The sequence below is a fragment of the Desmodus rotundus genome, chromosome 9 (genome assembly GCF_022682495.2).
Source record: "Desmodus rotundus isolate HL8 chromosome 9, HLdesRot8A.1, whole genome shotgun sequence".
NCBI lineage: Eukaryota > Metazoa > Chordata > Mammalia > Chiroptera > Phyllostomidae > Desmodus > Desmodus rotundus.
This window is the reverse complement of record NC_071395.1, coordinates 4,644,915-4,668,154: the sequence shown is the minus strand read 5'-3', so window position 1 is coordinate 4,668,154 and position 23,240 is coordinate 4,644,915. Positions and strand designations below refer to the sequence as shown.

General features: G+C 45.7%; 1 long non-coding RNA gene across 1 annotated transcript in view; it reads right to left on the bottom strand.

Moving 5' to 3' along the window:
* Nucleotides 1-4,547, bottom strand: part of LOC112312446 (uncharacterized) — a 63,236-nt gene extending 58,689 nt beyond the window's left edge. The window contains exons 1-2 of the long non-coding RNA XR_002975588.3: nucleotides 4,379-4,547; nucleotides 3,583-3,626 (exon numbers count right to left, since the gene is read on the bottom strand). This is a non-coding gene — a long non-coding RNA (uncharacterized lncRNA). The remainder of the gene's footprint in view (nucleotides 1-3,582; nucleotides 3,627-4,378) is intronic.
* Between the last annotated feature and the right edge of the window lie 18,693 nt (nucleotides 4,548-23,240).

The window sequence follows — 23,240 nt, the reverse complement described above, 5'->3', positions numbered from 1 at the left end:
TGGCCAGTCTGCACCCCACCCCACCCCCGCCCCATCATGAGTTCTGGTTTCCTCTAATAGGGTGTATTCCCATGGACGGTCATCACCAAACATAGCTCTGACTGCAGTTTACCTGCTACGTAAAGAAGCAGTAATTTTGACACGTCCCGTTCTTTCTGATATTACTTTAATGGTTTTGATACCTTTGCCAGTTATTTTTTAATCAGTAACTAAATATTTAGATTTGAATTCTCCACTAGAACCCAAGAGAGACCTGGAATGGCCTTTCTGAGCTAGTGCTCAGAGGCACAGCGGCCCATAGGAACTAACAAAATAGAAGCTGGTGTTCTCTAGCTGTTCTTTCTACTCTAATTCACATGCATACGTAATGATCTGGTATCAGGAAAAATGAAATAATTCTTTTGTTGCAAATAGGAGGGGGGAAAACAAATACAAACTATAAGAAAGCCTTTAACAACAGATCTTTATAAGGTCATAAAAGACTTTAGTCAGTTACACCGCAAAGCATTGAAGGGTTGAGCTTTAGGAACAGAACAATAGCCAGGTTCCCCAAAGAGCCGTGTGTGCCGCCCGCCAGGGGTCTCCTAGTCACTGGGCGAGGCTGTCGCAGACTCACTTACGTGGAAAGCAGCCAGGAGAGGAGAGAGGCAGGAGTTCTAAAGGACACATTCCTACAGTCCTCCTGGGGTAGAGCCCTGACGTAATTCCTGCAGGCGAAAAGCCGTGGGAATGTTTGACTTCCAACTTTTGGGAGCAAGTGTGCTAGCTGTGGGACACCCACGCTGCACGCTTTAGCCAGGGTCGTTTCGGGAAGGACGCAGCTGGCACGTGAGGGGGTGGGCCAGCACTACAGGAGACCACCCGTGGTCCCGCTGCACTAATCTAGACAGAAGTCCACTCGGGGAGGAGACGTAGCTTGGCCGGCAGCCCCGGGGTTCGCGTCTGGAGAAGAGAGTCCTTTCGCCGTGATCTATGGGAATGGTGATTCCTAGAATTACGTGCCGCACAAGCTTTGCAACAGCAAACGTTTCAGCAATAACGATACTAATTATAACATGCGCATTCAGGTGTAAAGCGCTAAAGAAAACGACACCTAAAGGTAGGGGGATTCACCATGGTCTCCTTGTAAATTCTCTGTAAATTTGAAATTATTTCACAATAAAAGCTTTCTGATCACTGAATGATGCTATGAAGGGAACAGCGACGAGGCAGCCACATACAACTACAAAAAAGAGATAGCAGCACACACACCAAGAACTCCTAGCACTCAATAATTTAAAAGTTTACAAAATTAAAATATTGGAAAGATGACGATGTAGGCAGGCATGACTCGCCTCTTCACACAACCACATCAAAATTACAACTAAAAAGAGAATGACCTTGACTCAGGAACGTCAGACATTGAGCTGAATGGAAGTCTGACAACTACAGAATTAAAGAAACCACATCCCTCCAGACTGGTAGGAGGGGTGCAGATGCAGAATGGGCTGGCCCCACACCCACATGGATAAATAAATATTCAAGAGGGGTGTCTCGGGAGTAAGGAGTCCCAGCCACATACCAGCAGCCCCAGCCCAGGATTCCAGTGCCAGGAAGATAAGTCCCCACAACTTCTGGCTACAAAAACCAATAGGGATTGAGTCAGTGGAGGAGGCTTCTGGAGCCCTAAGCAATTCCTTTTGGGGAACCCCCCCCCACACACACACAGACTCACCTACTCAGACTCGCTCCCTTTGAGATCCAGCACTGGGGTAGCAGCTTGAATGACACCAGTGGTACACAGGGAGGAACTGAAGTGTCTGGCATTGGGGTGAACAGAGGTCATTGTCCCTTTGCTGAGCCCTCTTCCCACAGAGCCAGCAAGCTGGTGCCATATCCGAGACTCCATCAACCTGGCTAAAACTGTGTGACCCAACTTAGAGATACCCAAGACCCTACCCCACCCAAATTACAGGCCCATCCAAGCTGCTTTTCCATAAAAATGGCTGATCTTGGCTCCTAAATCCTATCAAACAGGCAACAGCTGGCTTCAGTGAGCCCTAGCAGCAGCCAGATTAAACCCACAGCTTGGCTTCACCTGGGAATCTCCAAGCCCAGCACAAACAGCAGCCATCTCACATTGCTTTACAGCTCAGGCAGGGTGCCCCGGGCAAAACACAGGTGGGGCTGGCCTTGGCCTGCACCACCCTGGAAACCCCAGGGCCAACACACCCAGTGGACAGCTACAGACCACGTCACAGCACCGCCACCCTGCCCCTGCACAGCTGATCCTCTGTGGACAGCTGAGGTTGGTCCAGTGGTCACAGCCAGTCCTTGCAGCTGACTGGCCTGGTGTAAATCCCTCCCATTGATCTGCCAACAGCAACCAAGGTTCAACTACAAGAGGAGGGGGTACTCAGCCCACACAAAGAGCACATCTTGAGTACCCAGCTTGGGTGATAGGGGAGGCTGTGCCACTGGACCCTACAGGACACCTACTACATTAGGCCACACGGCCAAGACACGGAATCAAAGTAGCTCTACATAGTACACAGAAACAAACACAGGGAGGCTGCCAAAACGAGAAGACAAAGAAACATGGCCCAAATGACAGAACACATCAAAACTCCAGAAAAAGAACTGAACAAAATGGCGATAAGCAATTTATCAGATGCAGAATTCAAAACACTGGTTATAAGGATGCTCAGGGAACTTAGTGAGGACCTCAGCAGCATAAAAAAGACCCAGTCGGAAATGAAGGATACACTACCTGAAATAAAGAACAATTCACAGGGAAACAACGGTAGAATGGATGACACCGAGAATCAAGTCAATGATTTGGAACCTAAGGAGGCAAAAGCAACCACGCAGAACAAGAAGAAAAAAGAATCCAAAAAAATGAGGATAGTATAAACAGCCTCTGGGACAAATTCAAGAGGTCCAACATTCACCTCACAGTGGTGCCAGAAGCAGAACAGAAAGAGCAAGAAATTGGAAAGCTATCTGAAGAAATAGTGAAAGAAAAGTTCCCTAATTTGGTGAAGGAAACAGACTGCAAGTCCAGGAAGCAGAGAGTCCCAAATATGATGGATGCAAACAGGCCCACTCCAAGATGCATCATTAATAAAGGGCCAAAGATTAAAGATAAAAAAGACTCTGAAAAGGAAGAGAAAAGAAGTAAGATACTGGGAGGTTGTCAGAGGTGGGTGGGGGAGGATGGGTGAAAAGGTGAGGGGATGAAAAAGTACAAATAGTTAGTTACGGAATAGCTGTGGGGATGGACAGTACAGTATAGGAAAGACCTTACACGCATGAGCCATGGACATGAACAATGGTGGGGGGATTGCCTGAGGGAGTAGGGGACACTGGGTGGAGGGGGGCAGAGGGGGAAAACTCAAGACAACTATAATAGCATAATCAATGAAATATAATTTTTAAAAAATTAAAAAATGGGGCAAAGACAAGAAAAAAATTCAGCTAAAGGTGAAACAAGAATGAAAGCAAACCAAGTATATGTACCTCATGATAGGATAAACAAACATTTAAAACACAATTATGATTTTCTACCCACCGAATTGGCAAGGACAAAATCTCTGACAATACCTAGTTCGCCGGGACTGCAGAGCACCAGGAAACCTCCGACATTGCTGGTGAAGGTACAAACCAGTTTTACTGCTTAGAAAGAACTGGAAATTGTGTAATAACATTAAAGATACACAAACACTTTCACCCTGTACATCTACAGGAATGTAGATGTCACTGAGGACATGTACGAAAAGACGGGAACAAGACTTAATGGTTTCAAAGTTTGTTACAGTTAAAAACTAGCAAGAACTCAAATGAAAAAGAATGAACAATAGCTAAACACCTCAACATGGATGATCTTAAAAAGATTATACTAATGAAAAGAAGCAAGTCAAAATAATACACACAGTATGATTTCATTTATACTATATTCAAAATATGCTATATTAAATATACATGATTCTAACACTTTATTAAAAACTATTTTAAAAGCAAGGAATTATAAAAACAAAATTCAAATTAGTAGTTACTGAAGATGAGAATTGGTTGTGGTTGGAACTTTAATGATACTGTAATTCTTTTCCTTAAATTAGACTGTATTATATATGTGGGTTATTTTTCTATTATATTACGTTAGTAGTGTACTTTTGTTATTGTTATTTTTCTATTATATCATGTAATATAATAGAAATTAATGTATATGAAACATTTCTTAATCAAAAATTAAATTCCAACTAGTAAATATTCAATCACATAAATATTTCATTCATTCAATGTCCTAATAAACCCTTTAAAAAGACATATTAGATTAAATAAATAGATATTTTATAAAGAATCTGAATACTTTTTTAAACCAGGTGCATTTGTTTCTTACCTTTAAAAGTTTGAATAAAATATTAAATGCCCCTTATGTCAAAGAAGAGAAAGGGCCCACTTCTCACACTGCATTCATCCACCAATTCCAAGGCGGTGGAGACTGCCCCGAACTTGGAGATGAGGCGCAAAGGTTCTGTGTGGTGTTCATCATCTCACAAGAGCACTCTCCTAACAACCCCACCTACGCGTCATCAGATGCTCTAAGAAAATGTAACTTTGACTCATTGTTTACTATTCTTAGAGCCCAGATTTCGTGAAGTTAAATTTTAACTCCTAGAAGATTGATCAGCTGCATATAAAGGCCGACAAATAGAAATGCATGTGCTTTCTATCCAGTAGAAAAAACAACTAAAAAAAAACAAAACAAAAGATTATGGTTTGCTTGCCCTGTAACCAATTTTAAAATTAACCAGTTTTGAAATTACATGACTTATTTCAGCTTTTCCCCCCTTTTACTAGCTACATGGTTTAGTCTCTTGTATTCTCTTTTGAACTAGGTTTGTCTTCCTCTGCTTTCTTCATTAATTTGTGAAATAAATATTTGGCATTTGTTATAACTTCTTTCCAACATCACTTTATACCCATAACAAGCTTCGAAGTATTGCAACATATTAGGAAATTGACTAATAACATTCCGTCATGAGCTGCGATTAAATTGAGGTATCAAAATGTTCTCAGTATGTTTTAGTGGCTGCCAAAATTTCAAGAAATTGTGAATGAGACAGAAAGTGCATCACTGAACAGGAATTTCCAATTCAAAAATCATTATTTAAAATAATAAAAGTGCCACAAATACCACACAGATTTTTAATATGCAGGAAGTACTTTGTATTTCAAAACTCTGAAGTTTGATTTTTTGAAATACCGGTACCTGACAGTTAACTTTATATGTCAACCTGCCTGGGTCACAGAGTGCTGGGGAATTTAGTTACACATGGTTTCTGGGTGGGTCTATGAGGGGTTTCCTGAAGAGAGGATATTTGCAGCAGTGGGCCGAGTAAATCTGCAGCCCCCACACCCGGGTTGGATGAGGCCCACCACACTGGGGAAGCGTCATCCAGGGCACTCACAGTGTGGGAGCTAAAAAATATTAATACTTTTCCTCCCGCCTTCCAAATTCTTCTGGCTGGGCTGAGCATCAAATCAACAGAGATGGATTAAGAGGAAAAAATCAAAGTTTTAACACTTGTGCCGGGGAACTCACATAAGCATAAGAATGTCAAAGACAGGCTATCAGCAGAGAAGACCCTCTGTGACAAAGGAGGAGGGGGCTTTCAGAAGTGAGAATGGGCAATTAGCAGGTAGTTGCAGAAGAGCAGAACACACATGGCAGGAAATTCTTGCCGGGTGACTCAGACACCAGGGGACACAGGCCTGTCCTGCTCCCAGGCTTGGAGTCTCCCTAAGTGATGCTGGACTGAACATTCTCACAGGCGTTAGGCCAAGGCCCCCTTCCCAAAGCAGGTTTCTCTGTCGAATCTCTTGAGCAGCAAAGAGGAGAGGAGAAAAGGTTCCTTCTGAGTCTTATTTCTTAATAAACAGCGTAAAATCAATATCCCAAAAGGAGACAAAACTTTGGTTCTCTCAAAAGGCAAAAAAGACCCAGGTCCCAGATCAAGCTGTCAGGCAGAAGGAGTTGTCTCTTCCTGGAGGGTCAGCCTTTCCTTGCTGTTCAGGCCTTCGACTGATTGGGCGAGGCCCACCTGTGCCAGGGAGGGCAGTCTGCTTTACCCAACGGACTGACTCCAATGTTAACCTCATGCACGAGCGCAGTCACAGACATTCCCGGAATGCCCGACCAAACGCCTGGGCCCCCTTGCGGCCCAGTCAGGTGGACACATACCATTAACCATCAAAACCACCTATGTTCCGTCCACATTTTACCATCTAAATTCATGATTAAAATAATCGTGAGCTAATTTAAAATTTGTAATGTCTACCCATGTCAAGCTGAAACCTTAAGCGTCTTTCCAGAATTTTTACTTAGTTGGAGTTCAGGTGCTTATTTTGTTACATGGGCACAGGGCCGGGGTAGGTAGGTGAATGTGAGTGGGTTTTATTTAGAGCAACTGTTACAAAGTAAAGTCAAGGTTTATGTGTCACTATGGACAAAGGAAAAGGGGGCAAGGGTCTAAGATTTCAAAGGAAACAGGCAATTTGCAGGTCGCTGAGGGAAGGCTGAACACCGGACGGGCAAATTCTGGCCAGGCAACCAAGAAACAGTGGGGCGCAGGGTCCAAGCCAGCTAACAGGCCCCCAGCTTGGAGCCTTCCTACCTGCCACACCTAACTCAGACGGGGCCAAGGTGAGCACGCTCAGATTTCCTTCCCGCAGCAGGCTTTTCACCTCAGGCTCTTGGGAAAGAAAGGGGGAGGTTCAAATGCCATTCCTGAGTCTTTTGTGTCTTAATGACTAGCTTAAAATCAATATCCCAAAAGGCAGTTTCAGGGTGGCACCACTTTGGTCCCCCGCAGAGCTATAACTTAATTAAAATGCTTTTAAAAATCACTTTTGTTTTTTTGGTACAGTCTTGTGTGGGTCTTCTGAAGTATGTGCTAAGCATGGGCGGAGGGAAGGTGATCGAGCTGACACGAATTCTAGAGAAAAGTAAGTCAGTAAGTCTTGACCAATAAGATGAGCTCTGCAGACTGAAGGAAGGCCCATCTAGAGAAAGCCAACGCTTGGGCCACTACAAAGGCAGCTCGGTCAGCACAGAAGAGCATTCCTGCTGGTTCCCCACTTCTCATTCAGAACAGAGCCCGCTCGCTCTCGCCTAGTCCCTTCCTAAGCAAGCCTGAGGCTCTGAGAATATGAATCATTACTTCCAAAACATGTTTCCGGTGAGGGGGACTGAATTAAGATACAATGTGGTATTTTAAAGAATGTTGTTCATTAAAATTACTATTGAAGTTAAATAGGAGGTTGGCTTTTTCTACTTATATTCAGGACTTAGAGCATTTGTTACACCAAAAATAAGAATTTTTAAGGAAGAAAAATAGTTTCACTGAGTCTAAATGAGTAGAATAGTACAAAAATCCCATATTTTTGCAGATTCTCTACTTAAATTTTAAATTTCACACACCTGAGTTCTCAAATATTCATCCTAGTTGACTGAGCATTTTACTGTCCTTTGCTGACTTCTCTTCCAGCACGTGACGCATTGAATCATTTCCATCATCAGTGCTGTCTCCTACACACACCACTACTTCGTAACAGAAGCAGGAAGAACCAGAAGGCATGCCTTTGAAGAGAGAGATAGGCCTTGGTTTATCAGACCAGAGGGGTGAAGGTGAGAAATTCCAAGTAAGGGGAGCTCTTCTCCAAACTCCCCAGTACTCTCCGCAGCTTGCTTACACTTTTAAATCCTGAAGAATTTGATTTGCATTTTAAAGTACCTGCTATCGCTTTGTGGGTATGTAAATAGGATGGCGCTGAGGCCCCCAGAAGGCTCCCTGAGAGAGGATGGGAAGGGGTGGGGATGCGACGGGAGGGGGGGTGCGGATCCGACCCTGGTGCTACTCAGGAGCTGTGAGATGCTGGGAAAGGGAGAAAGCTCTGTGCGGCCATATAAAAAACACCAAGGACTCTGACGCCGTCCTAAATGCCTGACAAAGGTTCCAGGCCTTGGTTTGCTAATGAACTTCCTCTCCTCATCCCCTGCAGGCTGCCTGCACGGTGCACATTTTTCTGAATCCGAAGGGGAGGGAGGTCTCCACACTGGAACTGCTGGCTCCCATCTCTGTGTCTCCTAGGGATGCTGCCTGGTCCCAATAAATAAAGCCTTCGTTTAATGACATCGACTCACGCCTTGTGTTGCAAGCAGCTGTGTCTAAAGCAGCCTGTGCTGTGCCCCGCAGGGCACGGGCCTTCTAAGCCAGCGGGTGGGGAGCAAGGAGAGCTGAGCTGGGAGAGCTGCAGGCAGGAGCCCCCACCAAGGCCGTGTGCTTGGGAATCTTTGTGTCTGGGGCCACCACCCTCACGCACTGCTCTGAGGTCCGCCTGCAACATGTGTGAGCCACAGCCTGACCTCCCATGTAGAAGAAGAGGAAACACATCGCAGGTTACTCTTCTCAGGTTCTGGAAGAAAAGGAGCTCAAGAGTTTCAGATTTTAAGATCATGATGACTGTTTTCTATGACGTGTACATACTGTTACATTTGTAACATAGCGACATGTTTAAAACCAGCTTCAGTCCTAGAAGTAAACTCCCATGGCACCCTGCCAGGGCATCAAGTCAGATATTCAAGGGTTTTCTAGTTGACATTACATAATGTTTTGATGTAACTATACACATTTCATGCATGAAAGTAACTCGGCCTCAGTCTAGAGAACATGGCAGAGATGGCCCTGCACAGGAGGAGACCAATGAAACTGTTGCCATCAGTATTTAGCTAGACAAGGGGAGCAAAGGGAAGCAGACATTGAGCTTGATAAACTGGGGAGTGTGAGCCTGCTTGCTAGCCAGGAAGCTGCAGCTTCACACCCCAGGGGACCACAGCAGTTGCTCCGCCAGGGGAATTTACCCTCTTCCCTCCCTCTCTGGTACCAGATTGTTGGGGGTTCCCCAGAGATGGGGCTGGACCATAATGGACCCATCCAAAGCCTGTGGAAGCCTGGGAATTGGATGGGTTCTTTTGAAAGAGCACCTGGCCCATCCCAAATCTACACTAACATAATCTCAGGGGAACAAAGAATCTCAATCTGTCTCCCTCCCACTTTCTCTCTGTCTCTTGCTCGTGACCTGCACTTACATGGTGCACTCACCCATTTCTTACATGGCCATGTGGCCCTCACAGCCACATGGCCTATGGCTGGGCAACTGCACATACAGACTGCAGGAGGGAGCCTGAACGGGCCCACAGCCAGAACACTGCACAGCCGATGCTGGACGGGGCTGGACTGGACTGGACTGAAGTGTGGAGCAGACTCTCCGGGCAGTGGCCACCATCCTGGCCCTGCTGAAGACAAGACTGGACTTGCCACGACGAGGCGGGCAGGGATGGGGCCCTGGGAAGGCAGGAGGGGAACCCGCTGAATTAAACATCAGTGAGCCACACCACAGAGCCTCATCCTCTCGTGTGGGTCTCAGGAAAGTCTTTTCCTTCAGACATCACAAGAACCCCATTCCCACCGATAACAAAAAAGATTTTCTTCGAGGAAGGAAGAAAGGCAAATACCTGAAACATCATTCATTCCCCCACACGGTGGTGGTTTTCCCCCTCCTTCTGCAAGTGCCCAGGCTGGAAGGTCTAAGACTGTGCCAGCGGTACACTGAAGACACGCAAACGAGGGCCGATCGTCACTGCTGATGTCCCCGTCTGCGCCACCGAGCTGGAAAGTGGGCGGCTAAGGGAACTGCTGAGCGAGCACCAGCACAGAACACGGAGGGGTCCACGTGCCTTCCCCACTGGAGGTGAAAACTCACACAGCGAGGAAGCCGCTGAAGGCAGTGGATGCCGAGAAGGTGTGTGACAAGCAGTGTCAGCCCCAGGCTCGATGCAGCCCTCAGCAGCCCGAGTCGAATCCAGGCAAGAAGAGAGGGAAAGCCTCCTCTCACGTTTTATTTGAAATGTCTCGCTTCCTGAAGGGGCTGATAATGTGGTCCATCGGCTTTTACAGACAGGGTCCAAATGGGAATTCTCAGGGAGTTTTATGTCTTTTGAAAAATGCTGACTTCTTTTCCAAGACAGTGGGTTCTTGGTGTTACTGTTCTTCATAGAGAACTTTTTGATGCATTTTACCTTTAAAAAGGGTTTTAACAGTGAACAGATTGTACTTTCCAAGTCAATTTTCATTTGGGCAGAAAACCTCATTAATTACTCTGCATAAAAAATATCTGTGTGGAAATAGGTGGGGCCTCAGAGATTGTGCTGTAATAATATAAAACGATACCTCCTCCTTCACTCGGACTTCTCTTACTCCTGAGGGCCCAGTGAGGGCTTCTCCTGGCTCAGACATGTGTATTATTTTTCAGCAAATTAATGTTTTTCTATGGTAATTGAATTAATGTTTTTCTATATTAGTCAAAGTAAAAAAAATCTCAGACTGGGAGTTTTTCCCCAGCACACTGAAGGCAGAATTCTGATTTCGCCTTTGAATGTGGAGGTGCAGCCAGGACATAACGTCCCGTGAAAGCAGGCTTTCGATCAAAGCCCCTGATGTCAGGATTCACATATGCTGAGTGGCAGACTCCACACCACTGGGCTTCCCCACCCCCGTCTCAGCTCAAGACTTGACAGCTACAAAACGCTTTCTGAGTGTTTCCAAGGTGCAGCTTTGTCCCTGCAGATCTACTCTCCCCCCTCGCCATCCGCTTCCAGTGCTGGGCGCCCCCTCTCCTGGTTACTGTCTCGAGGTTGGTTCCCTGTCCCTCTAGGTTCCAGGGGGGGTTAAGCACCAGGAGGCACGGTCAGGGACACACGGAGCGTGTCTCCCTTGGTCAGGTGTTAGCACATTCTCCTCTAATCGGAGCCACACCTACCGGGCAGTTGCTCTCTCTCCTGCAGCTCCTCAGGGGGGCTGGTGCTGGCACGGGGGAGGGGGGGGGGAGGGGGGCACTCACTCAGTGCTGCTGTCCCCTGCCCCTCACCACACTGTGTAAGTAGTTAGGAAGCATTCTTCTTCATTCGCCCTGAGTGTGCCGTCTGAATACTGTCTGGCCCCGGAGCAGCACACTGCAGAAGGGCCCCCACCATGGGAAAAAACAAACAAACAGCTATAGTGCATTCAGTTACTGCACAGTTCACATACGAAAAATGATATATCACAAACTTCAGGTAATATGCCCCGTGGTTCTATTCCCCCATTTCGTCCTTAGTAAGTTAAAATTAAGTCTCTCTCCTTTCCTCTCCCACCCCCGCCCCCATGAGGCTAGGTAAATGACCTATGGGCAGGATTCTTCATTTGCTTAAATTCTACAAGTTTTCCATGTGTGTACATATTAGTAACAGATTGTGTTAATTCTATTCTTAAGGGTGGGCAGGGAGTGGCTTCTTTTAATTTTCGCTACAAAATTCCCGTCACTAAATATTTGTAGCTGCAGAACTCACTATTCTCTTTCTATTTGGGTGGTCTCCAAGAGTTCCATCCTTCTCTAATTGTAAGGCTTCCAGCTTCTGCAGCAACTGCTTCTGTGTAACTCCAGGATGCTGCCATAAGCGCCTTTGCATCAGAATCACTTCCCAAGTGAGAACTGAGTGAAAAGCAGTTTCCCTTCTGGCATTACCACACCTGTCCCTGCCTCCTCCTTGTAACCGCCCCCTCCCACACCTGCTGTCCTTGGTGGGAGGCAGAGAGGATGTGCACCCACTTATTGTAGAATTTTTATTTCAACCTTCACACGAAGTGTTTCTGGATCACGTTCGTTTAATCTGTAGACACTCTTTTGGCCTGTAGCTCATTTTGAATGTTCTGAAATAACTGTTGCCTATCTCCCAGGAAACGACTTTGAGAAGTTGGCTCATCTGTGTCCTACCTCTCCCTTGGTTCAATCAGAAGAACTAACAGACTTCCTTCCTGCTCTGGCCCTAAGTCGAGAAGTTGCACTGAGTGAGGAGAACAGGGACTCTGCCTCTTAAAAAACACGGTGCCTCTTCTCTGGGGTGCAATATGCGAGCGTCTGCCCTGGCACCTTAGCTGGCTGGGGCTGTCGTGCAGAACTACGGAGGTGTCACTCGCCTGGCACGTGAAGCTGCTCCTGTGAGATGACTGGATCATACTTACTTCCCCTTCAGCCTACCATTGCTCAATCCAGATGTGCTTACCAAATGTTCAGCCTGCGGCTTTGTAAGTCACAGGGCCGCTGCAGGCACGGCTCCTCCGCCAGGTGGGAATCCTGTTGTTTGCAGGGGAGGGTCCAGGAGCCACACAGAGTCGGACTACAGTCCCTGGGACGCCCATCACTGTAACAGAGTCACGCGACTGAAGTCCCCATCACAAAGTCTTCCCCCGAACATTCGGTGGAAATCACTGTGCTACGTTAGTGACACGTATATCACATGTGTATGTATATATCACATACAGTACACACGTGACATGTGTGTGGTGATATGTAATGCAACTCAGCAGAAAGCTTTCCCTCCGGTCCCTAAACAGTCAAAGATAAAATTCTGTCCAGATTAGCACCAAGATAATCAACTGTCTTCATAATTTCTCTTCAATAATTCCGTAATCTCAACATTTAACACTTCAGAAGTGACTTTTCCCCGGAAGGTGGTGATGGTACCTCTCTATGTAAATACCCCAGAATAACGGATTCTCAGTACATCTTAACCACCTTCTCAGAGGCCCCTTGTTAACCACGAGCACTGATGGCCATTCCCTCCCTTTCACTGATAAAAATTAAAATCTATAATATCCGACGCACCTTCCCCTTATATTGTACAAACCCAAAGGGAAAGTGTGAGCTTTCAAAGGAGGGAGGTGTAGCAGGAGCCCCACCAGGTGCTGCTGCTGCTGCTGCTGCTGCTGCGGCTCCAGCTTCCCTCCCCCGGGAGTGTGCACCGGCCAAGGTCAAAGCCTCTGAGGCCGGTTCCCAATGATAGGACCTACGCAAGTTATTATCAGTAGGTAACTCTCTCTGTGACGGGGATCGGCACAGGGCCTACCTCACGGAGTTGTCCTGAGTCAACACTTCGAACTACTTAAAACAGGGCTACCAGGGCCACGGACCATCAGTTCTGACTGAGAAGTGATCATCTCTCTCCCACGCGGATAAGGGTCCGTTCTGGCAGTTTCTACCCAATCTTCATGGCAGCTAGCAGTAGTGCTTCTGCGTCTACATGTTCAGGCTTTCAGGTTAGCTACAGAAAGCATGATTGGTATTTCAATCGTGTTTTGACAAAGTTCCACGTTGCTTTCATGATTCGAAATGGGGGCCCTCATGGAAGCGGTCAGCCAGACTCCTGACGTTCACAGTAGTTCATCTCCCTATAAAGTTCTTTAGGGTCCTCTCCCGGCCAAGGCGACGCCTAACTCTTGAGTGTCCCTACGATATAAAATCAATACTGCCCTTTCTGTACACCAGCCGTGGAGAATTAGGATTGCTTCAGCTAGCAGAAAAATGATGCTACTCAGAAAACACGCATGGCTTCTTCTCAGTTGTTTTTAAAAAATATTAAAGGAAGAAAAAAGAAAATATTTTCTTTGCCCCCTAAAGGGGGAAAACAAATTCCACAGTGTTCAGTATCTCCCTTTGGAAATATGTGTTTCACGGAGTTAAAATGTTCCAACAGTGTTGTTTTGAGATCATTTGGCCAGTTTCTCAGTCTATGTCACACACAAGGAATTCTCCCACATAGGATGAGAAACTGGCCACCGGTCCTCCAAGCATCTGCTTTCACATGTGGCCTAAACACTTGTTTCTTAATAGTTTAAAAGTCCCCAGGCAGATTCCCAGACTGTGTGAAAGCAGGATGATTCTTAGAAGATTCTGGAGGAGCAGAATCTGATCTGGCTTTAGGTCCATTTCTCTGTCCTGATGGCTAATTATAAATCTGTTAGAAAATTTGGGGGGGGGGGAATGCAATCTTCAAGAAGTCTTTGCTATTTAGAGCCTATAGCAATAGGTAGAAATACTGTGGGAGATTGCTGTATAATTTAATATGCATAAAAACCCAGCAAATGTGTGATGCCCCAGGCTGGTGTGGCTCAGTGGACTGAGTGCCCGCCTGCGAACTGAAGGGTCGCTGGTTCGATTTCCAGTTGGGACACATGCCTGGGTTGAGGGCCAGGTCCCCAGTTGGGGGTACGTGAGAGGCAACCACATATTGATGTTTCTCTCCTCCTCTTTCCCCTCTCTCTAAAAATAAATAAAATATTTAAAAATAAATAAATAAAATAAAAACCCAGCAAATGTGTGAATTAGGGACCTAAATACTTAAACTAAGCATAGTTTACTTAGTTTTTAGATTTTATAGCTTATAAAATTTTCTTCTTCTCTAATTAGAATTCTGTCAGAACATTTTTTTCCAATAGTAAAAGTATATACATTAAATTATGGGCACATGATGAAACTTTTAGTAATTTAGCTTAAATGGTTTCGTCAGCAAAATTAATTTTATCTTCTATATGACAGTGTAGGTCTTAAGCTTTTTGACGCTTAATACAAAAATTGCTTTATGTTTGGGTCCAAAAACTTATGAAAATAGTAAAAAAAAGTTTTATATTCATAAAAGTATTATGAAAATAACAAAAAATATTTTAACGTTGACATAGTATACAATATATTGCCTGTATATATCTAGTTCCTTTGTTAACAAAACAAAATATGTATGAATTAGTTGCTTAGTCTTTAATTAGTTCCATGCTTTCAAGTTCACATGAAGCACTTTTAACATTACACTTCTCTGCATTCAGTGTTTTATATAAAGCTAACACTGCTTCTGAGCTTCTAACCACGGCAACAAAGATCATAAAATGCCATGACCCAAGAAGGAAATACACATCTTTTCAGCGTTTCTGAAACCAAACATAAACTCACTTAAACACAGCCTATTTCTGCATACTCATAGTGACACTAAATCTAGCCTTGACTTATAAAAGGATGAAACGTTTCAGAAGCAGCCTAGCCCACCATGCCTAGACTTCGCAATGCACACGTGTGACCTAAAACCTTTAAAGGAGCTAATAAAAACGATTGTTTCCCAGAAATAGTTCTTATGTGTTCTTCCTATCAGCCTGAAGCCAATTCTGTAGCTGAAAGCTAAGCTCCTTAAAGCTGGGTAGAATAGTCAAGTCCGAAGTATACATGTAACATATCCATATATTTTAGCACGCTCTTCTCTCCTTTCTCTGCGTGGTAGCCATTTTCCTTAGACCCAAACTTTAAAGCCTGTCAGTGATAAGTCTAACAACATAATTACAAACTTGGCATTGCCCTGATGTTTGCTGAGTACCACATAAGTGACTCACAACAATTTTCGCTTGCTTGTCTAGTGAATGTGAGCCAAGACAATGGAAGAGATGGAATGTTTGTAAATAAATCAACATCTCCAGTCCTAACCTCCCATAAGCCATTATTATGAAAATTGTAAAAAGAAAAAAAAAAGAAAATTGTAACCACATTCTGGCTATCACGATGATGTGCCCTTGGCCCTGAGAATCAAGTTCAATTTACCATTGTCTCTTGCAGACCAAACTTCCCTTATTCATGTCCCAGGTATGTGACCTTGATTCTGAATTTGACTTATTTTCTTAATTTTGCTCCCCTCCTATAACTACTAATCAAAACGTTCCACTAATATTCCCTTTTGTCTATTACTCTCAATTTTATTCTATCCCCGCTATCGATACCCAAACTATGCTCTCCATTTCACATTTCACTTATTGTAATACTTTCTTAAACTACTTCTTCATACCCTAAGTCATCTTAATTATGACTAGATTAATTAATCACCATTAAAAACAACAAACATTCAATGTGTCCTTCACCTTTAAAATGACTTAAATTGTTCTCATGAAAGCCAAATCCAGAATTTTCAAACTAGAACCAAAAATTCTTCATTAACTGATTCCTCCTTACCTGTTGTAATTTACATGTTTTTGCTTCTCCAGTGAAATTTTCCTTCTGGCTGGACTTCCCCTGCACACCTGTGTCTGTTTGATCACATCGCTGCCCCTACCAGGGCTCTCCCTCTGCTATTACCGTAATCTTCACCTATTCTTACCCTACACACCTGCATTAGTTTTTAAAGATTTAATTTATTCATTTCTAGAAAGAGGGGCAAAGAGGGAGAGAAACATCAACGTGTGAGAGAAACATAGATTGGTTGTCTCTCACACGCCCTCAACCAGGGACCTGCCCTGCAACCCAGGCATGTGCCATGACTGGGGATTGAACCAGCGACCCTTTGATTCACAGACCAGTGCTCAACCCACTGAGCCACACCAGCCAGGGCCTCTATAGGGCCTCTAGTAAAAGTCCAGCTTAACATTGACCACATTTAAGACTTCCTAAGCATTCAATAAATATTTCTTGAACAATTACTGTATCAGTCATTACTTATCAGATATAAGTATATATAATGTATATATATATATAAAGTATATATATATAATATCAGATATCAGTCATTACTTACCGGGATAAGATAACTTTTGCTGCCTAATACCCAAATCTCTATGGGTTAAAACAATGGAGACAGGTGCCTCACATAAGCTACAGGTCCATCTCAGGTCCATGGGGAGACCAAGGCATCTCGCTCAGACACCAGGCTATTGGACCCTGCACTCTGTGGAATACACCTGTTTCTAAGGTGGAAAGAAAGGAACATGGAGGATCATGTACCAGCTCTTCTAGTCCTCAACCTGGAATTGAAACTCGCCCCTTCTCCTCACCTTCCAGCCCCGACTCTGACAGCAAGGTTGTAAAATCCTGCCATGTGCCCAGAAAGAAGGGACCCGGAAACACGGCTGGGTCACCTCAGGTGCCTTCAGATTACAGGCTGCAGGCTGACCTTAGGTGGAAACTCTTTTCTTTCTCTGTCTTCAGCCTCCCCTGCTCATGTAATGATGTGTAGTCGGCCTCCTCCAACAGCCCTCCCGCTGGGCCCACACTGCACGCTGAGGGCTCTAAGCTCCAACCCTGCTATAAACGATGACTTATCCGCGCTCCGGTCACTGAACAAGCAAGCACCTTGGTACCCCTTCCTCCCCACTGTTTATGCTTGTGGTCCATCAGTGTAGTTCACGTTCTTTCCAGGGTTCCCAGAATTGTGCTTCCAGAGGCCAAGTGACTAGTGTTGACCAGGAACTTTGGGGCTCAAGAGATACATTTCCCTGCCTGGCCAGAACCCAGTGTTGATGCAAAACCCTCGGGGGCCATTTCCTGGGACCTGGACGCCAGCACATGCAAAGGGAGGCGGCCTCCGTCAAGGGTGAGCACTACCGGCCGTGAGCGCGCTCCTTATCAGCCTGCGGGGCACCTGAGGCTGAGCAAGAAACACGCTTTCATTGTTCTAGACCGGCTGATTTTGCAGCTGCTTGTCTAAGGCGGCATCGAGGCTCACTGACTAATCCAGATCTTATCAAGCGATCACTCCGCAGGGCAGCAAGAAGCTTTTTGCTTTTTCTCCTGGAATGTTACAGCCACCACTGCACTGGTGCTTTCAGCAGCGGAGCCTGGCTCCAGGCCTGCCAGTCTTTCCCAGGGCACTGGGAGCCCTGCCCCCTGCAGAACGGACTCCGGTGGCCTGCGTGTGCGTAGGGAGCCAGGCTCCCAGCAAGCCCGGGCTGCTGCTGTGCGTTTCTATTCCAGGGCTGGTCCATAAAGATTTTATCTTGTTTACGATGCCCCTTTGATGTTTTAAATTATTTTACCTGACGTTGCTCTGCGCTTGGCATGGAAAGGGTGCTTTTAAAACAGGCTCTTCCAGGGCCACTTTCTCCTCAAATGACTCTGATGGCTGTCAACCATCACATCTTCCTGTCCAGCCAAGCGTCCGCCAACAAACACTCCCAGCACAGAAGTGTGAGTCAGGGCTGAGTCAGGGGCCCTCCACCTGGGCGGGCATCACGGACATTTGGGCCAGATCATTCTTCCTGGGGGGGCAGGCGGCCGTCCTGTGCCCTGTAGGGGTTTTAGCTGCAGTCCTAGCCTCTGCCCACTACATTCCCTCCCGGAAACACGCACACACACAGGTTGTGACAATCACACATTACTCCAGACATTGACAAATGTCCTTCCAAGGAAGGGGGCTAGATCACCACCCGCTGAGATCCAATGACCTCGAGGCAGCTCTAAAAGAAGACTGACAAAACACACTGGACACATGTTTAGGGTAATTACCAAGGATGACGTTTCTTTAGGTAATTACTGAGGGGAGCAGACTTAGATGATGGATCAGGTGTGTGGGAAGTTTCTAAAATCCCCAGAAGTTGTGCTACCATTTCTATTATAGATTGTGCCAGGAGAATGATCACCAACAATTGCAGACACACGTGCGCTTGGGGCCCAGGAATGCCGGAGAGGGCCCAGGACTTCCTGCTTTCAGCACTGACCGTCCCCATCCGGGAGAGCCCGCAGTGCTGGGCAAGCTGAGGCGGTTGGTCTCCCTGTAGAAGGACTGAGCAACATCCCAGGTGATGCCTTGTGGAAAGTCCACACCAGCCCTAAAACTTCTGACTCCTACAGAAAGACATGTGTCTACCCACCTCTTTCTCCTACTTCCTACTCTCCCTGAATTTTTGTTTTTTCCCCTAAACCTTGAGTTTCTTCACTCACCTCCTCACCGGCATTGAAATAAACGTGGACTTTATACTATTTCTTCTATTTCAAAAGGCAAAGAAAACATTCAAAAGGCCTTTTGTGTGTAGAAGGATCTACCACAAATTTGAGAGATTAGAACATCGTACATTCTGGCTCCTCAAATTTCCAAAGCCAAGCTACGAAGCTGCATTTCCACTTATTTTCTCTCTTTGGTCCCCTCCCCCCACCTCCCAGCTCCATCACGGCCACACACAGCCCCCTCCTCGCTCCCTCTTCCTGTTTACTCTCCATCCGAGTATTTTAGATCCTGGATTCATTTCCATAACGTTTGTTTGTTTGTATTCTGGAAAGTGTGGTGAGAGAGTGTTTCTTTCACCCCGTTAACCACGGGATGGGGATTTGGAGGAAAGAAAAATGTGTTCTGGCTGCAGGTGGCAGGGGGCTTTCTCCCCAAGAGAGGAGACAAGAAAAGCAAAGGCGTGGAGATAAGCTGATACTGTGGGAAAATAGGGGGAAACAAGCAGACAAGTGCAACCCAAGAGAAGGATGGGTGGAGGGAGGTACATTTAGAAGGTTAGGTTGGGGATGCTTTGAGGAGGCTCTTCAAGGCTCAGAAACAGACTCAGGAACTTACCCTGTAAGCGGTAAGAAGCTATGGGATGCTTTTCAGCAATGGAGTGATATGATTAAAATAAAACTTTTGTATCTTTTTTAGCAAGCAATTAATTCCCTTTAATTATTTCTGTCCTATATTACTTTCTCATTCATCAACCTGAAATATAATCTCAACATTTAGTTCTATGTTAGTGCAAAACTCTCCATGTTAGGAATGGTATCTTCTTTGTCCTCTTCATTAGCTAGAGTAGTTTTAAACAGACAGGAAATATAAATTAAGTTTCTTAAGTAGTTTTTATAAATTAATGTTATCATTCAGTATAATGTGTCCTATTATTCAATCTAATGTCTATCCTATTATTATTTGAAAAAATTGCTATTGTCAGAAACCACGACAAAATGTAAAATGTCTAACGTGATAATCCCGCCTCAGTTGTTCTTTCCTGTCCGTGGCTAAGCAGGGTCTTTCCAGGGGAAATGACATAAATGAAATGGGTAAGGACAGGATACGCAGCACACCTCACTTTGGAGGGGCTCTCGAGCTTTGGGGGCACCGCGCGGGAGATGCAAGGGTCGCCCCTGGCACGGCAGAGCCGCAGGGCCCTCACTCAGGAAACGGCCGCACCGATTTCTGTCTAAAGCCCCAAGTGCGCTGTGGAAAGTTATCTGCAGTCTGTTGAATCATCCATGAACGAGGCTGATTTCAGAGGGAACGAGTCCCTCTTTCCGATTTCAGTTCTTTGCTAGTGTTAAAGTGAGAAAACTTCTTGCTGATTTATGTATCGCGCATGTGTGTGTGTGTGTGTACACCACACATACATGCATATACTCAAGAATATGTTTACCTTCCTGCTACGTTTATCCTCTTTTCTGTCCTTGGCTCATTTACATATATAATTTGAGCTAGATCTCCAGGTACATTGTACTTATTTGCCAGTTAAATGTCAAAGGAATATTATTAAGCAGCTGATATTTTCCATCTGTATTATACATTTTCTTATAGTACAGAATATATTTAAAAATAGAATCCTTTATAATGCATCCACAAGATGACAGGCCTGCAGCTAGGTTCTTCATTCCTTCACACACAAATCCATTAATGAATTCCTATTTAAGGTCAATGGAGAATGAAATGACCCCTATTGTGCTGTTCTAGGGTCACTACACAGAAATTACTACACTGTACCCATACTGCATCTCTTCGTTTTAGGCTCTTTTTTTTTTGTAGTCATTAGTTTATTTTAATGAGTAAAAGAGAAAGAATGAAAAAAATTTCCATGACTTCACTAATATAATTTCCATGAACTTGCAATGGCTCCAAGCTAAAAGCAATAAAGTTATGACCAACATACACAGATATGTGTAGCCAAGTTGCTGGAGATATCCATTACCCCCAATTATGTATGCTTCTTTATGTAGGTCTCACTGACTTTCCAATAATAGGTCAACAACAATTTTGCTGAGCACTAACTAACAGGTTCTTTCGTAAATCAACTCGTGGTCAGGCTGCAATTTCCATCCTTTAGGAGTCACTTACACTGTAAAATGAATGACTCAGACCCATCCACTTGGCTGTTCCTGAAACACAGGTCCTCAGGAGAGCAAGACTGCCACCCTGGTGAATCATCTGCACCCACTGGTAGAAGGCATTCAGGCGCGGCTCCATCCAGGCCTGGCTCGCCTTCTCAGCATCTCCCGCAGTTCTGCCCTGGTTTCCTGCAGTTTGCAGCGGGTGCTAGCAGCCACTGAAAGCATTATCAACGGCATCTATGGAAGAGAGCAGCACTCATTCCTACAGTCACCAGTGTCCTGAACTTCACTGACCAACTGTCCCTGAGTCATTCCCTGTGACCAGGCCACTGGGATGTGCTAACCTTCCAGCTTTCCCCACCCGAACCTTTGACTGCGGAAGTTAGATGAGACAGCCCTGACCGGGGGGAGCATCTCCCAGTGCTGGGTGTTAAATGAGGCCCCAGACGAAAGGCTGCTGCCTACTGGGACAGGGACGGAGTGGATGTTGGGTCGAAATGGCCAACCATTTAGTCTCCCATAGAGATCGGCCATTGGATGTGGCTGCTGGAGGAGAGGGGCGAGACTTGGGGTGAGACTTGGTTGGGGCGTCTCTGCGGGTGAGGTGATTCCTGAAGGGGCTGAGAGCTGGATGTGGGCCACCCGCAGCAGAGGCCGTGAGTCCTTCACTAGGGAGATGGGGCCGCCCATCGCTCCAGCCCCTAGAAAGTAACAAGTGACACTCTCCCTTCATGACCAAGCTGCCTGTATCGGTTGAACTCCGAAAGCTAATCACTTTCCAAGGCGACAACAGATCTCCGAGATTGGCCTGATTAGGTCTGCACTCTTCCGGCGGACCAGAGTCAAACAGGAACAGAACAGAGCATTTTTCCCTTTTCCTGGCCAGTCATTCTGTACCAATCTCAAGCCCTGAAGACATAGAACACAAGGTCAAAATTCTCTGGAAATCCTTCTCCACCTCACGTCGTAGCTTTATAAACCAAACAGTAGGTTGGGGGCTACCAGCTGGGTTACGCAACAGCATAAAATTGCCCTCCCCTGTACTAATAAAATGAACAAAAATAGTTTTTAAATGAAGATAGAAAGGAAAAGAGAAAAGAAAATCCTTCTCAAGCTGCAACCAAATAAGGAAATAAGAACAAATGAAAGCTGTACACCTCAAAAGTGAAGCCAAGGAAAGAAAACAGGATGCCAATGTGACCGCTGGCCTGCTGGGGGCCCCGGGCCAGCGTTTTTGCTCCCAGAATCAACCCTGGACAAAAGAATATGACTACAAAACTCTAAATTGTCACTAAAGTCTGCAGCTTGGAAAAATGTGAACTGTGGAGAAGCAGGCAGCCCTTTCGGTTGTTCCCCCTCTACAAGGCTACACGGCTTGAGTTTCTTTATAGTGAGTGAGCATGCGTTATTGTATTAAAATAGGGGTTATTTATGTGGCAAATCAAAATGAGAAGCAAGAAATCGCCCCGTGTGTCCCCCCCACAGCACCCACGGGAAGGCATTAGGACAACCTGTGCGAACGTCAGAGTTGAACTTGGCCAGTGTACTTTTTGCCATCAGGTCTTCAACAGATGTGCTTCCGAAAAAGAACCGTCCAACCTGAACCAAGTGATAGACAGTATATGGTTTCAGTTGTCTGCATGAATGTATTCGAAGAGATGAGAATATTTATTTATCACCTTATTATTTTGTTTTATTTAAACAGTGTACATTGACATAAGAGCTTTTCTCTCCCTAAGACCTTCATGCTGTGCCTTTTTTTCCTATGAATTTATAGTCCAGGTAGTGTCAGTGGCAAGTGGGAAGCAAGTATTTATTTCACTTTCAGTGTGTGTTCTCACTCTCCCAATCGTATAGAGAGTGTGAACACCTTCACTCTGATCCTTCATTTGTAAAGGCCAGTAGCTGAGCAGCTAATTATTTTACCCAGCACCTCGCCAGGCACTGTGGGAAACCCGCCAGATGTGCCCGCTCCCGGTGGGCTCGTTGCCGCTGGGGATAAGACAGTCCCAGAAGCTGCCGTGTGGGCCAGCAGCGGATGCTCCACGGGGAACTACTGGCTGGGGTCTCCCCCCAAAGTGCTCCCTTAGGACCCCTTATGCACCACTATAGCCCAGCTCTCATGGCTCCAAGTGATGATTCTCAACGCCTGCCTGGTCCACATTCAGGGATGTGGGACCATGGAGGTTCTGCCTGATGACTCTCCACCCTCCACTTCCTCCTCCCTCCCATCCTGCTTTATGTGGCTAAACCTAAAAAGAAAGAAGCAGGGAGAAGGGGGAGGGGCCTTGGGTAAACGGAGAAAGAGCACATGTGAGTAAATCCAACCCTTACAGACCATCCTAGGTTAAGGGCCCCCCACTGTCGTCACTGACCTGGGCTCCAGCGTCCCAGGGCAGGAGGGGATGTCTCAGCGAGAGAGGGCAGGGAGCGTTTTGCCCTTCGTCTGCCTTCTCGTTTCATTCCGGCCCTCTGCAGGTCAGATGACGCCCTGAGCCTTGGCCAGGGTG